The sequence below is a fragment of the Lycium barbarum genome, chromosome 4 (assembly GCF_019175385.1).
Source record: "Lycium barbarum isolate Lr01 chromosome 4, ASM1917538v2, whole genome shotgun sequence".
Classification (NCBI taxonomy): domain Eukaryota; kingdom Viridiplantae; phylum Streptophyta; class Magnoliopsida; order Solanales; family Solanaceae; genus Lycium; species Lycium barbarum.
In genome coordinates, this window is record NC_083340.1 from 79997497 (window position 1) to 80013173 (window position 15677).

Here is a 15677-nt window from a genome sequence, read left to right on the forward strand (position 1 = left end):
TGAGAGGTCCAGATGGTCGTTTAGAACTTGTGTGTGTATTTGGTTTGGTTCCCAATGCACTCGGATGCATTTTGGGACTTGGGTTGGGAAATTGAAATTAAGGTATTGGGGGTTGACTCGGTCAACGAGACCTCTGTTGGAAATTCTGAGGCCACGGGTGCATTCGTAGCGTATTTTTATGTGTGCCTATGTGTATGTGAGCAACTGGCCACGGGAATTAGTCAGAAATCGGATCGAATTGTGAACTTGGGTGACTTTTCTGGTGTCTGGTGCCTACTTTGGGGGTACCAGCACTGCGGTAGCGGTACCGGTGGATCGGTAACTCTGCCGTTGGAGCGGTCCAAGCATTTTAGGCTTGGCAGCTGAGGCGTTCGAGGGACTGCTGAAGCGGTTCCGCTGGAGTGGTCCCAGTGTCACCAAAGCGGGTGACGGGCAGTGTGTATAATTAATGAAGTGTTAAAAACCTTTAGACCCGCATTTATTTCCATTTCGAGATTAGAGCTTTTGGGGGACTGTTCTTGGAGATATTTTGGGAATACTCTTGGAGGTAAATCTTGTTAATCCCTCTTCTATTTCATTAATCCTAATCATCATAGATTCCCCCTTTCCTTTAATAATCCCTTAGTAATGGAAGATGAAAGTGGGTTTTGATGAATCTAAGCTTGTTAATCATATATCTTCCATTTCTAGCGTTGAATTTCGAAAGCAAAGAGTTAGGTTTTATACCCAAATTGGGGGGTTTTGCTTCAAATTCGAAATTGGGTAAATCTATGAGTTAATTTAGCAATTAGTGGTTGGGTTATGATAATCTAATGCCTAATTTGATATTTTGCTTCCAAATTTCCCATTTTGCCCTTGTGGGCCCGTTTTCCGAATTCCTAGGGTTAGAATTGACCCTAATTTGAATGGTAGCAATATTAGTATCATTCTTCATGATTTCTAATCTAGATTTCGATTATTCGTAGACTACTTTGGTTCTGAGGTTCAGCGGAAAGGCAAGGAAAGGGAGTGAGTTGTTGGTGTTGCGGTTCGACCATCCAGGTAGGTTATGGCTTACCTTTGTTGAGACTTCGTATAACGAAGCACATATTTAGATTATATTATTAGAGACAACATGTGAACCTTCGGGTATGGATTTGGGTTGGATATTGCCTTAGGTTGGGCTTGATGCCATGAGTTGTTGATCGATATTGGATTCTGTTTTTTCATCTTGATTACGATGTTGTTGGCGTACCCACTGTTGGTACTTGTGATTCAGTTATATTGTTGGCGTACCCGCTGTTGGTACTTGTGATTCTGTTATATTGTTGGCGTACCCACTGTTGGTATTTGTGATTCTGATATATTATTGGCGTACCCATTGTTGATAGTTGTGATGTTGAGTATGATTATTGATGTTGATACATGCATTGCACGTATTCTCATCTTCATGATACACTGTTGAGATACTGATGATACTTGATGAAACACTTTGATGAGCTGGGCTCGGTTTTACTGGAGTGACGCGAGATGGCCGATATCCAATGTTAGTTTCGGAATCATTAATTGAATGAGTGCATAGACTCCGCGAGTCCCCCGGAGTACATGTGTATACAACATTTGCATGGCATTGCATTGCATTCATACACTATTGCATTGCATTATGGTTTGATTTTGAGTTGTTTTGGTGTTGTACTTGTGTTGTTGGATTCAGACTTGATATATTCAGATTTGGCACGTTTGGGATTAGAGGTTTTACTTAGGCGATGACGTATACTTGGATTCGATTACATTGACTTGTACTTGTTAGTTTATCTACTTATCTGCTTTATTATCTGGATTGTGTTAGCTATGCTTCGTCGGCCGATGATGCCTACCAGTACTGTTGTTTTGTACTGACCTGCACTTTTTGCATTCCTTTATGAATGCAGAGTATCAGGTTCGATCCGGTTCCGTTACACGTGGCTGATAGTCGCTTCAGCATTATCTCCGTGTTTCCAGGGTGAGCATGGTCGTTCACTGCCTTAAAGACTTCTCTATCATTTTGTCCTATTCTATTCGGAGACATAGACACTTTATGTATTATTATTCCAGACTTGTATTATTTCCCTTTTAGATGCTCTTGAATTACTCAGACTAGACCCTGGGGGTATTATTATTATTCCGCACTATTCTACTACTACTACTACACACACACACACACACACATATATATATATATATATATATATATATATATATATATATATATATATATATATATAGACTTACGTATTTGTTCTATTCCGTTGCTTGATTTAATTATTTATGTCTTAATTATCGTTGGGTTTAGGGTTCGCTTACCGAGGTGGGAGAGGTAAGTGACCGCATGGCTTATGTCAAAATGGGTCGTGACATGAACTGCAGCTCTTACTATCATAGGAACTTTGTATCCAGCTCTTTCCCATCTCCAGATTCCATTATTATATACTTCATTCAATTTGTAATTATTTGGAACATATTCTTCTGGTAGCAGCTTGTATAATGCCCCTTTCTTTGACCAATTATCATGCCAGAATGACAAGTTGCCTTCTCCAATCTGCCATATTATGTTGTCTTCCACACGGTGTTTTATCTGACAAATTGCTCTCCAAGTATGGGATTGAACTCCTGCTGCCTTTCTAATGACTGGATTTGATCTGGTGCAGTACTTTACTTTCATACAGTCCTTTTACATGGATTCCTTTACTCTTAGGTTCCACCACTCTTAGCAATAAAGGCTTTGCTAGTGTCTCTCAGGCATCTAAACCCAACTCCTCCTTCTTCAAATGGCCGGCACATCTTCTCCCATTTGCACCAATGATATTTCTTCATGTTGTCATTTCCATTCTAGAGGAATCTTGCTATGGCCCCTTCTATCTGCTCAAAGGTTCCTTTTGAAGGCTTCATGGCTGCCAATAAGTGCATTGGCATTGCAAGTAATACATGTTTGATGAGAACAATTCTACCACCCATTGAGAGAAATTTAGAATGCCAATTGTGGATCCTTTTGGTAATAGATTGAACCATCTCTTAGAAAAATAAGATCTTCATTATTCCAACAAATAATGGGCACCCTAGATACTTGATAGGCCATTCTTTTCTTTGCATTCCAGTGATGTGGACCATTATGTGGATAAGTTCAATATTTGCTTTTGGAGCCAGGGCCACACAACTTTTATTCTTGTTTATAAGATGACCTGAAACATTCTCATACATAGTTAAAACATTCAAAACTTTCCTTAAATCACCAGGTTTTCCTGATGTGAATGCCAAGTGTGTAATACTTGGTCCCTTTATAGGCTTGTAGTACCCTGTGTAAGTCTCATTCAAAGACAAGTTAATAAGCAAAATAGATAAATGTTCAACACTTATTACAAAGAATGCTGGAGACAGAGGGTCTCCTTGCCTGAGACCTCTGTTGGATTTGAAGAAACCATTTCTAGTTCCATTAAGGATAGTAGAGTACCAATTATTAGAAATATGTCTATTTATTAAATCAATCCATATTTCATCAAAGCCAAGTTTCCTCATAATTCTACACAGATATGGCCAAGCAACTCTATCATATGCTTTGGCCATATCTAGGTTTAAAACATTGTTATCATGCTGGTTAAACTTATTAATGTCCTACACAAGTTCTTGTGCTAGCAGGATATTATCAGAAATTTGTCTACCCCGAATAAAGCCACTCTGATTAGGAGAGATAATGAGGGGTAGGTTCTCTCCTACTCTTTTAGCTAAGATTTTAGCAATGATCTTACTGAAAATATTACAGAGGCTAATGGGTCTAATATCAGAGAAGGTTTGAGGGTTAAGGCATTTGGGTAGCATAACAAGACAAGTATGTGTGACATACCATGGTAATGGAGCACTTCAAAGTATTCTAAGATAGCTTTGTGCACATCATTAATAATCAGATCTATGCAAACTTGATAGAACTTTGCACCAAAGCCATTAGGCCCTGGTGCACTGTCTGGATCAATTGCCTTTACTGCTTCTTTCTTATCTTAGATCGTGCGTTAGAGCCGTATCATCTGGATCCTTTTCTAATAACGTACTGTGATTTTAGCGATGCCTGTGATGAGGAGAGCTTCAGCTGGGCAGAGAGGCAAGGCTGCGATAGATAAGGATACTAATCGGGTGCCACCTGTAGATGTGGGCCAGGGTGAGTGCCAAAGTGAGGCCCCATCTTAGTCTTCTTATATCCCTTCCGTCCCAGCGGATCCCAGAGGGGTTGCAGCTACAGTACCCCTTGTTCCTCTGCATGATGCATCATGCTAGGAGATGCGAGATGCTATTCGGTTATGGACTCAGTTAGTGGCCGCTCAGGCCCAACGTCAGGGTACGAGTACTGGTTATGTTGATAGGGTCGTTAGTGCCAGGGTTCGACAATTCATCAATTTAGACACTCCAGTATTTATAGGATCAAAGCCACATGAGGAGACACATAATTTCATAGATCGGATGCAGAGGACATTGAGGTAATGCTTGCTTCTAACACTGAGATAGAGTTAACATCTTACCGTTTGCGAGATGTTGCTGTCCAGTGGTATGAGACTTGGGCGTTGTCTAGAGGGGCTAATGCACCTTCAACAGTATAGTAGGAGTTCACTGAGGCCTTCCTTCGACATTGTTTGCCAGCGGAGACTCGACAGGCTCAAGTTGATAGATTTCTGAATTTATGCCAGGGGAATATGAGTTTTCGAGAGTACACACTTTAACTTACTAGCCATGTATACTCCCACGATTATAGCTGAGATGGAGGATCGGGTACACCAGTTTGTGATTGGACTTGGGCCTCACTTGATTAATGTTGCATGACGGCCTCAGTTCAGGTGGGTGTGGAAATCTCTCGTATTCAGGAATATTCTCAAGGTCTAGAGGAGCGGAAGCAGCAGCAGCGAGCCGATCTAGGGCGTGATAGGGGACAAAGTAAGTGGGCTAGATCTTCTAGTTCCTTTGGTAAGTTCAGGGGTGGTCATAGATAGCAGATTCCACGGCGTCTAGCGTATTCAGCGGCTAGTGCACCTTCACAGTTTCTAGGACCGAGGTTTGATCGACCCACTTATTCTGGGCCAGGCCAGAGTTCCAGGGCTTCCAGTTCCTAGTTCAGGGGTAATCTGGTCAGATGAGGCCATTTCTACCACGATGCGCTCAGTGTGGTAGGTTGTATGACGGACAGTGTCATTTGGGATCAGATGTGTGTTATACCTACGGTCATCCAGGCCACATTATGCAAGATTGTCCGTCGAGAGGAGGTAGAGGTGTAGTTCAGCCGACAGGATCTACAGCTGGATCCTTGTCATCAATATGCCATCCTGGGCAGGGTTTTTAGGCATCAGCTTGTCGTGATAGAGGTAGAGGTAGAGTGTCCACTTTGAGCGGTCCTCAGAACTGATGTGCCACATAATTTTGGCAGATTTGATGCTTTTAACAGAGAGTTTTACTTGTTTTCAAGAAATCTCGTGTCATTTTGATGTGGTTTGTTATGTTGCAGGTATTTAGTGTGTTTATGGCGAAAGTCGGGGAATTTAGTAACAAGAGCAAAACAAGATGTGCTAAAAGTGGAAGTGACTGAAGATGGAATTTTACTTGATGTAGAGTTTTAGTAGACTTCTTCTTGATCAGATTTCAGTTTTAATTCCTTAGCATTGAATAATCATAGTTTTTGAAGTTTGTTTTGGAGAAAAAACAATTGCAATTACTTTATTTCAATTCCAATCAGTCAAAAGTAAGCATTATGATTTCTATTCTATCTTCTTGTTCTTCTTCCACTATGAGTAGCTAATTTCTCTACTAAGGTACTGAACCTAGGATGGGTGTTTTGGGTGATATACAGGTAATGGATTGTCAGGGTTATTTATTCCTTGTTCTTCATTCATAATTGATGGTTGCAAACATTGATTAAAGCCATAAGCTTGGCTTAACTTGGGAAAGTGAATAGGGTTTGGTAAGAATAAATAACAAGAACTCAAGACTTTAACCCTTCTTTAATAAATTCACTTAGGAATAAGAGGAATTTACTTGGCACGAATTAACCATTCTTCATATACAGTCTTTTATATTTGGGAAAATCATAAAGAGATAATTTTCAATTAGAGGTTAAGTTCATTCTGATAAAGATCTATTAGAAGTATATCATGATCAATCACCATAGCATTCACTTTATCTAAAGGGGGACATAACCTTGGTTTCTTTTACCATGTATTATAATCCAAACCAAATAGTGATAAACAACCAATCTTCTACAAACTCAACGGAATAAGAAATCAGACCTTAAGAAAGTACTCTATGACTTTAGTAACCTTTTCACACCATATATTCCATATGGGATTCGACCCCAACCTAGTTGGGTTACTATATTTGACGTCATCTGGTTTACATAATTTAATAGGTGTAATTTGAGCGTATCAAATTTTGGTGCCGTTGCCGGGGAATACAGTTTTGAAATTACTAAATAGTTTATGCTTTGCTTAAAGTCTTGTTCTATTCCATCACACCTTTTTTGCCGTATACTATGAACTAGGTGATCATGCAGAACAACAATAACAATAACAGACGTAGAGTTGCTGGTAACAATAGGGTGCAGGAGGTTAATCAAGATCAACCACCTGTCGAGGTTGAGAATCCGCTTGCTGATATGTTTAGATGAGATAGAATATGCTTCTGCTATTATTCCACCTAGGGCTACTGTGGCAAACTGCAAGATTGACTCCACCATTTACCAATTGCTCAAGCTTGAGGGCCAATTTCAAAACTCCACCGATGATGACCCTCACTAACATTTAAAGAACTTTGTGGGCGTGTGTTCCCAACATATGCAGAATGTTGTGTCCGATGATGCTATTCGGCTAAGAGTTTTCAAATACTCTTTAGCCAATGAAGCTGTGTTTCTCAAAAAGTGATTCCCTCCGAGCAAGAGAGCGCAAATTCGTGACAAGATTTATGACTTCAAGCGACTACCGGGGGAACAACTATTTGAAGCATGGGAGAGTTTTAAAGAATATTTGCAAAAGTCTCCAAACCATGGTTTTTCGGATAATATATTGAAGGAGAAGTTCTATAGAGGGTTAGATCAAATGACACAAGTTGTGGCTAATAGTGTAGCTAATGGGTGTTTTATGGATAAGACTTATGCTTGTATCACTCAATTGCTTGATAAACTTACTACTCATAATCAAGTATGACACTCGAGTGGTACTGGTGTGGCCTATGAGCTTTGATGATCCAGAATTTTGTGAAGGAAAATCAAGAGACTCAGTAGACCTTAGCTCAGATAGCTACCAGTATTTCTTTGCTGACAAAAAAATTTGATGATCAGGAAACGAAGAAGGTTAATGTTTTTGAAGACATTCCGGGGATGCCAAAGGGGATGTACCAAGTCCAAGAGGGTCTATATCAAGAAGGGCCTCTAATGCAGTTTGAAGATGCTAACTATATTAATAACTTGTAACGACCTGCCTGGTCATTATTTGACCTTCCGCGGCCCGTGTATGAAAACCAAGTGTATCATCATAAGATTGATCCATGGGGGAGTTTTAAGTGTAATATTTACTTGTAGTTGAAATTAGACATGAGTTAAAGAGTTATGGGCCCGAGGAGTATGTTCTCACTGCAGCGGGTAAAAGACCGCCATAGCGATCCCGCTGTAGTAGAGGATCAGTCCGCTGCAGCGGTATGGATGAACCACAGCCCTCGTTTAAAGACTTATTTCGGGATTTAACCCCTATTGTCCACAAAACCCCTCTTCTAAGCCGTCAATAGGGTATTCCCTGAGTAAACACTTGGTGACTAGGGAGGAGCAGCCCTCCAAACATCCTTCGTATTGTCTTCCCTAAAGATTCCTCTATCACAGTTTTCGGCTCAAAGACGGGATGGTGGATATTCCATGAATGTTCGTGAAAGATGCTCGGAAACGAGGTACGTTATGATTTACTTGAGTTAGAATTTGATTAGTAAATCATATATATGCTATAGAATTGATGGGAGAAAGAATGATTTAGGTCTTCGGACACGGAGTTCGGTTGGATATTGCGTGGGTTAAGATAAATGCTGATTTCTGTGGGCATCGTGCCATTAAGCGAATAAGTTAACCAATATGTGTAGTTTTATTCCAAAAAAGGGAGCAAGGTAGTGAATATGGTTTGTTATGGATCTAGTTAGAGGGTCGTTGCGTGGAATTCTTGAGTTGGCCTTAATAAGGTATTATTGTACCATGGGTGGGGGTGACCTGTTGCTAAATTATTGGTGTCCTCATTGGGTATTCATGTTGTCGTTGTTGTATGTACTAAAGGTAACAGTTCGAATTTCGTGGGTGGGGTTAGCGCTCAGAAAAGCTACTTCGAACTCCTTGGTGCTCTTTCAGACTTTGTTTTAAAAGAGTCGCCACCTAATTTTTAGGAAATTAGGAAAACCAGTTTCAAAGGGTTTATTCACACACTGTGAAAAATCCTTCGTAATCCAAAGTTCTAGGTAAGAATTCTGGTGATCCCCTAGGGAAGGTGTTAGGCACCCTAGTATTAAGGATCTGTACTGTACGGTTGACCTTCGAATTCCAATGTATGAGTATTTGCATGAACTGTTTATTTGGGTGTTTGTTTCCCGCATTATAAAATCCGTCAATTTTTGCGTATCATTTTTTTGAAATAAATTGAGTGTATCTCCTTCATATACAGGATATTTAGGTTCGGACTTATAATATCTGGATACAAATAGTTCCTTTTACATACAAGGATAGTAGTAGTTTTGTAAAGATAAAAAGTTCGTTTGTTTAAAGTATGAGATAAATGAGTTTGTTCATGCTTCACTCATACATGGTCCGGGTTAGTCCGTTTAATACATTTTTAGAATGTCTTTATCTAAAACTTTATGTTTACAAATGAATTATACGGATTTTAATTTGTGAATAGGTTTCTTATATAAACATACTTTCTTAGTCCTGGAATTTAAAAATTAAGGCCCAATATTTGTAAATAAGAGACAACATTTTCACATGGGCTTTGGCCCAAATTTTATGCCTTTTCTAAAAAATCAATTAAGTGTTTAGATCTGTTGGACCTTAGCCCAAAATTCTGTTTTCCTTTTGTTATTGGGCTTAGCCCAAAACAGTCTTTCCATTCTTTTATGAAAATCTGGCTAAGTGGGACTTTAAAAATGTGATTTTAGATTGGGCCTTAACCCTCAAATTCCCATTTTTTGACTGGGCCTAGTCCAGAAAAAGACTTGTGTTTGGTGCATGAACACACGATGCATATATATGAATTGAAATCGTTTTCCTGACCATGCTTAAGAGAAATCTATTTTTTAGGAAAAACGGAGTTTTAAGGAAAAAAGAAAGGCTCTTTTGGTTTTAGAAACATCAATTTTGTTTTTCTTCATTAGAAAAATGGTAGTAGTGCCCCATAAATGATGTATCCCTGTTTGCTGATTTACTTAGCCATTTTATTCTTTCAAAAAATCGCTTATACTATGCCGAATTTTGAAAATCGCGTGGAGACCTAAAGTTGAACTAAACGGTGTGTGTATCGTTTGCCTAAGATGTCTAGTTCAAACCATAAACGATTCCAATAATAGTGTGACTTGTTTTACAAATACAAATACAATACAACATTTTAACCAAAGTAACTGGCATAATATAATTAATGGAGGAGGGATAAACTAGGGGTTTACCAAACCCCTAGTTAATCATTTTTACTCATGGTTGGGCCTTCAGTTCATTAGCACCCTGTAACGACCCGTTTATTCGTTGTAGTGTTTTGACCCATTTAACCTTGTTGACCCTTTCCCCGAGTCCCGTTAGTACGACCTATGACTTAGTGAAGCCATTGGTTTGGGTCCCAAGGCGTTTGGGGGTGTTTTGAGTCTCGAATGAAGGCTTAGTTTCATAGTATTGGGGTTGACTTGGTCAACACCGGGTTAAAATGATCTCTTTTGGGAATTTCGAGATCATGGGTGCGTCCGTAACATGGTTTACAATCAAAACGCATATATGGTTTGTGTTCGGGAGGTTGATACGATTCTACCTAGGAAACTCTAGAAAAACAAAAGAACAAGAAAATCAAAATAAAGGGTGAATGAAGAATAGAAATGGAAGAGGGTAGATGGATAGATACTTGACCCAAGAGCAAGAAATCTATGGACAAAAAGGGTATATCAAACCCTAACCCTTCCAATTGGATTTACAAACCATAGAACCTAAGCAATTTGAATCAACAAATGACTCAAATGAATCCACAAATGAGCAACATTGAATTCGATGGAAATAAGCAATTCACTTGACAACTAGGAAGCAACACTTGGTTAACCAACCAAACAATCTATATTAATCTAAAGCTATCAACTACAATCTCTCATAAGAGTTTTCTTCATTCAACATAATCTAGGGATGAAAATAACTAAGTCTAGTATTTATACTAAGACACTTAAGAGATAAGCTAGTTATTACAAAAATGTCATTAATGAGGTAAGGGCCTTGTTTGGCTAGTTGGATGTTGGCTTGAAATCCGAAAAGGCTCCTCTTGCACATATAGACATCATCAAATTCTCAAACTTGCAATTGTGACCATTTGCATCTATGGCCTTTCTTTTGTACGTCTAGCTACATTTGCATTTCTGTCCTTTTGCAACTCTAGCCACTTTGAGTGTTGGCCTTCTTTCCTGTAGCTTCTTCTCCCATTCCTCTCCAAGCTACTTTCCATACTTCATAAGCCTTCTTATGGGGCTTTTATGCCTCTCAATGGGTCTCCAATGCTCCTTTGGTTATCCTCCTAGCTTGAATGGATTGGAGTCCCATGCCTTGGTCTTCAATGTAAGCCTTCAAGTGAAGTGTGCCTAGTAGGGTCATATCAGAGGTTCCGATGAGTTTCGGGGGCTAAAATGAAGTTTTGAACAAATCAGAAATTTGAGCACCCTCTATAGCAACGCGGGTACCCGCTATAGCGAAGGGTGCACCCGCTACAGAAAGTCATTTTTAAGTGTTATTTTTCAAGTCTTTCCCCTCATAAACCCGAAAACACTTCCTTAGAATGTAAGAGGCTATTTTCCTAGGGCTAGGGTGAAGTTACTCCTTGAAGGTAAGTGCAAACCCTTATATGATTCATTATCATTCCTTTTTCAAATCTCATGACAAGCTTAAGCTCCATTAATGTTGGGTGAAAGATTAGTACCCAAGAATTGATGAAACCTTCAATAGTTGAAGGGTTGGGGAGAGAGCAATGGAAAATCATTCACAAGCACTTTGGGGTAAGATTATAACCTATTATTCATTATTTATTTGTCGATTATCATCGTCTCATAGTCATCCTACACACTAGTTGTGAAGAACTAATGGATTAAGAACCCTAGGGATAAAAATAAAAAAAATGAATTTGGTTATTTTGTGATGAATAGAATTCCATGAAATTAAGATTGAAGGTTAACTAGATGATGGGTAACATAATTACGCACTAAATTTCCCGTTTTACCCTCATGAACCCGGATTCACATTGTAGGGGTATTTTGGACATTTTTCTAAAAGTATAGCAATATGGGTACCGTTGGACTCGTTTAGACTCGTAGAGTACTATTTTGACTATATTGTATCTAAATTTTCAATAAAATTATAGTTTTGTACTTGTGGCTCGGGTTTGGCTAGTTTGGGTCCATTTTTGGGTTTTGGGTAAAACTATGGCAATATGGGTATCCTTAGATTCGTATTCTGACATGGAATTCATATTTGATAGACGTTAATTGTTTTGAGGTTCTCCAAAGAGGAAGGCAAGGCTAAGGTTTGGCGATTTGAGACTGTTGCTCGGCATTCCAGGCAGGTTACGACTTACTTTAGTTAGACTTTGATTAGCAAAACGTATGTATTGTGTAGAATTGACCGAGAAAGCATGATTAGGTCTTCAGACATGGTGTTTTGGTTGGATATTAGCTAGGTTGGTATGACTTCTGATTTTGTGGGCTTGTCGCTTACTTTATGTACTGAAATATAAGGTGTAGTTGTATTCATACTGTGGCGATTCGGGATGAATTTCTATTAGGTTGAGTGTTGTTGATGGTGGCTCCTTGCCCGGTTATTATGATTAGACTTATTACCTAAATGGTTGTGTTGTACTCAATTCTCTCTTATTGTGACACATATCATCGGAGAAAGGAAGGATACTGAGTTTAGATCTGAATTTGGATATAAACTTATGACAGTACGTAGATGAAAACTTGATGTATGATTTACTGTTGATGATAATATATAGAAAAGTGAAGCTTCTTGGTGATACAAGACTTAGTTGTGAGGCATACTTGCTATATGAGGAAGTAAAGAGGGACATAGACTCTTATGTTGGTTGAGACGGTTTGTATGATTCATTTCATGGTTGAGTTGATCCAAGTCTTGCTATGACTTGTGGCTTTGTGACTTGTACCTTCACTGTTGCTTTATTGGTTTGCATTGATTTACCATGTTACAGTTATTTATGCATTCATACACTCATACATGATAGAAATGGTTCGGAAACGATTCATGAAGGACTTGTGGCATGATGTCTTGTGTTTGACATTGATATTGCTAATTGTTCATAGTCCATTCATACTAATGAACTGGAATACATTGAGACATACATTGTGATGTGAAATTAGTGAAGAAGTTAATATAATCTTCTTGTTGAATTTGTGATACTATTTGAACATGGTACTTGATGAATTGATCATTGAGAGAGATGTGACAGTGTTACTATACATATGAAAAGGTTTGACCGGAAGTGAGGATGTGACCTAGATTATGGGCTCGTGGTCCGAGGTTCTTTCGAGAAACGAGTGGTATATGATGTAGATCCGCGTCGGCGGTTCTTTCCGGAGCGAAGGATTTATGACTCGGGTCTGATGAGTATCTGGAACGAGTGGTACATGGACACCATGGGTCCCCTGCAGGTCATGACTACTGAGCAATGACATCAGTTAGCATATGTGTACAGTTCGAGTGATTGGCCAGTGCATTGCATTGCATTGCACGTCATCATATTTTACATTGCACATCATTACATTTTATTCTACATTATTGTATGCTCGTTTGTTTCTGATTTTGGTATGGATGTTGAATGCCTATTGTGATATAAATATGACCATTGACTGAGTTAAATTGTGGATTAGTGACTCTACCTAGGGATGGAACTTGGACTTGTGATTATCAGGTAAGATTATTGAAACTTGATAGACTTGTGGTTTAGAAGCTTCATCTTAGGATGTGACTCCGTTATAGGATATTCTGTGACTTGGATTTGAGTGTTAAGTGCCTATCTGTTTATCTTGTTGATTTTATACTTATATGCGTGAACTAATCTTAGTCGGCCTATGATGCTTACCGGTACATAGTGTTTGTACTGATACTACCTTGCTGCACCTTTTTTGAGTGCAGATTGTGTTCTAAAGATTTCATCCAAACTACATCTCTATCTTGAGGCTAGTTTGCTCGATCAGATCCGAGAGTGAGCTTCTATCCATGCCACCTGAAGATCTCTCTTTCCAGATATCTACATTCATTCCAAACATTATTTGTTATTATATTTGAGATATACTTCATTCTTTAGACATTGTTGGTTAGAGTCCTTGTACGATGACTTTCAGATTTTGGGGGTGTAATAGTTAGACTTCCGCTCTTATATTATCTATTAATTATGATTCGTTTTATTTATTCATTCATTCACTTATCTATTGACTGTTAAATAATGATTTAAGAAGTTCAAATTGGCTAATGATTAATGGGTCAACGGGTAAGGGTTCGCCTACTAGTGATAATAAGGTAGGTCCCGCACGATCAGTAATTAGGGTCGTGAAACACCCATGATTAGGACTTCAATATATATGAGCTTCCCTTTCTTTCCTCGGACTCAATAAGAAAAGGCCCAATAGGGTGGCTGGACCTCGGCCCAAATGGACATGCAGTGAGAGGAGGAGAAGAAAAAGGACCCAGGTTAGTCTATATTTACTGAACTTATCACATGCATAATTGTGTGTGTGTGTGTGTATATATATATATATATATATCAAATTGTTATAAGTTCCACAATTAAGGCACTCGATTGTATACTATTGGCCTCACTGATTTGGGACTTATACCATGCAAGGGAAAAGGTTGTCACCACTCGTATTCCCGACGCCGCAAAAGTTCCAGGGGGTTTTATGAACTTCAGGCATGGCTTCACATCGGGGAATGGCTAACACTTGTCCCCCTCCCCCTCTTAAATTACCTCAACTCCCTAAACCAGTGTTGCCATAGAATAAAATCAGAATTCCATAATCATGCACACGTATCACCACTTATGGAAATAATTTAATTACAAATAATATTGGAAATAAACTCAGTCATAATAAGGGGACTAAAACAGATATTGCAAAGTGATGATATGAAAAATAACATAATAACTTCAAAACAGTAAATCAATAGGTGGTACAAACAAAAAACCATCTTCTTTTCCTTTTACCTTTGGGATTTAATGAAATCTGGCCCATTTCTAATCAAACCTGAATTGGGCTAGGCCCAACTGCCTTCTAAAGAAAAATTCATTTAAAAGTTTAAAACTTAAGTGAGGTTTCTGTCCTCTTTATTCATTCACATACACCTTATTTATCACTGACCTGTTCCTTTATGTATATAGTATACTATGATATACACATATGATGTGTATATAAAGTGTATACTATATGTATATACCTCTCTATTTGCACTAACCTGTACATACCCTACGTATATTCATACTCTTTGTGCTTAAATTTTAGACTCAAGATCATTTTATTCACATAGTTAGTCACTACTCCTTAGAACAATGTCTAAATATAAAAGCTAAAGCTAGTTTAAGTCTAACTTAATTCCTATACATGTCAGGTAAATGATTCACCAGCTTCACATGTTAGCAGACCTCATAGCAATAAGTGTGAGAACTGCTTAATGCAATAACAAAGCACAGTAGAGAGATGCAGGTAAAAAAAATAATCCTACAACTTATGATCACAAAGAAGGGTTGGAGCACCAAGAAGTCTGAATTAAACCAACACCAAATGAGTTGAAACTGAGCAAATTAGATTTCCAGAAAACATACAGGGATGAGCCTTTGTTTTAATCAACAGTAGTAACAACATGTATATAGCAAGATTTCATGTGGATTGCCACTTAAAAAAAAAAAGTAAGGAGCAACTATGTTTATTACAAGGCCTCACAAAAAGAGGAATGACACAAGATCCCAAATGACTCTTTATGATTCAGAATTTTTCTTAACCTCTTAAAAGAACACTTATTGCCCACAGCTTCAAATTATCCATCTCCCTTAGAAAGAAAACAAAAAATCAACTTATTGAAACAACCAATTTCTTCTTCCTAATTTCCTAAGTTCCTTTATACATCCGAACAAGCTAAATTTTTCCCACCCCTTTTTCTATTTCCAACCTTTGATAAAATGGTGAGATAAAGGAAGATAAAGGCACCCTCATGACTGGAATGCCCCCATGGTTCATAGACTGTGTCATGACACCCCTCATTTGGAGGGTAGGTACTATGAATCAAGCTAAGCTTGACTCTTCCCTGCCCTCTCTTTGAGGTGTCTTTGAAAAGACCACCCTATGCCAAGTGGTTCACAAGCTGTCTGAGAACACTCACAATATCCTTAGCACAACATTAGACCAACTCTGGTTTACCACTCATTCACCAT

At 38.5% G+C, this 15677-nt stretch overlaps 1 non-coding gene across 1 annotated transcript; it reads right to left on the reverse strand.

Moving 5' to 3' along the window:
• Positions 1-6927: 6927 nt before the first annotated feature.
• LOC132638924 (small nucleolar RNA R71) lies at positions 6928-7033 on the reverse strand. The gene has a single exon (XR_009581981.1). It is a non-coding gene; the product is annotated as a small nucleolar RNA R71 (small nucleolar RNA).
• Positions 7034-15677: the final 8644 nt, after the last annotated feature.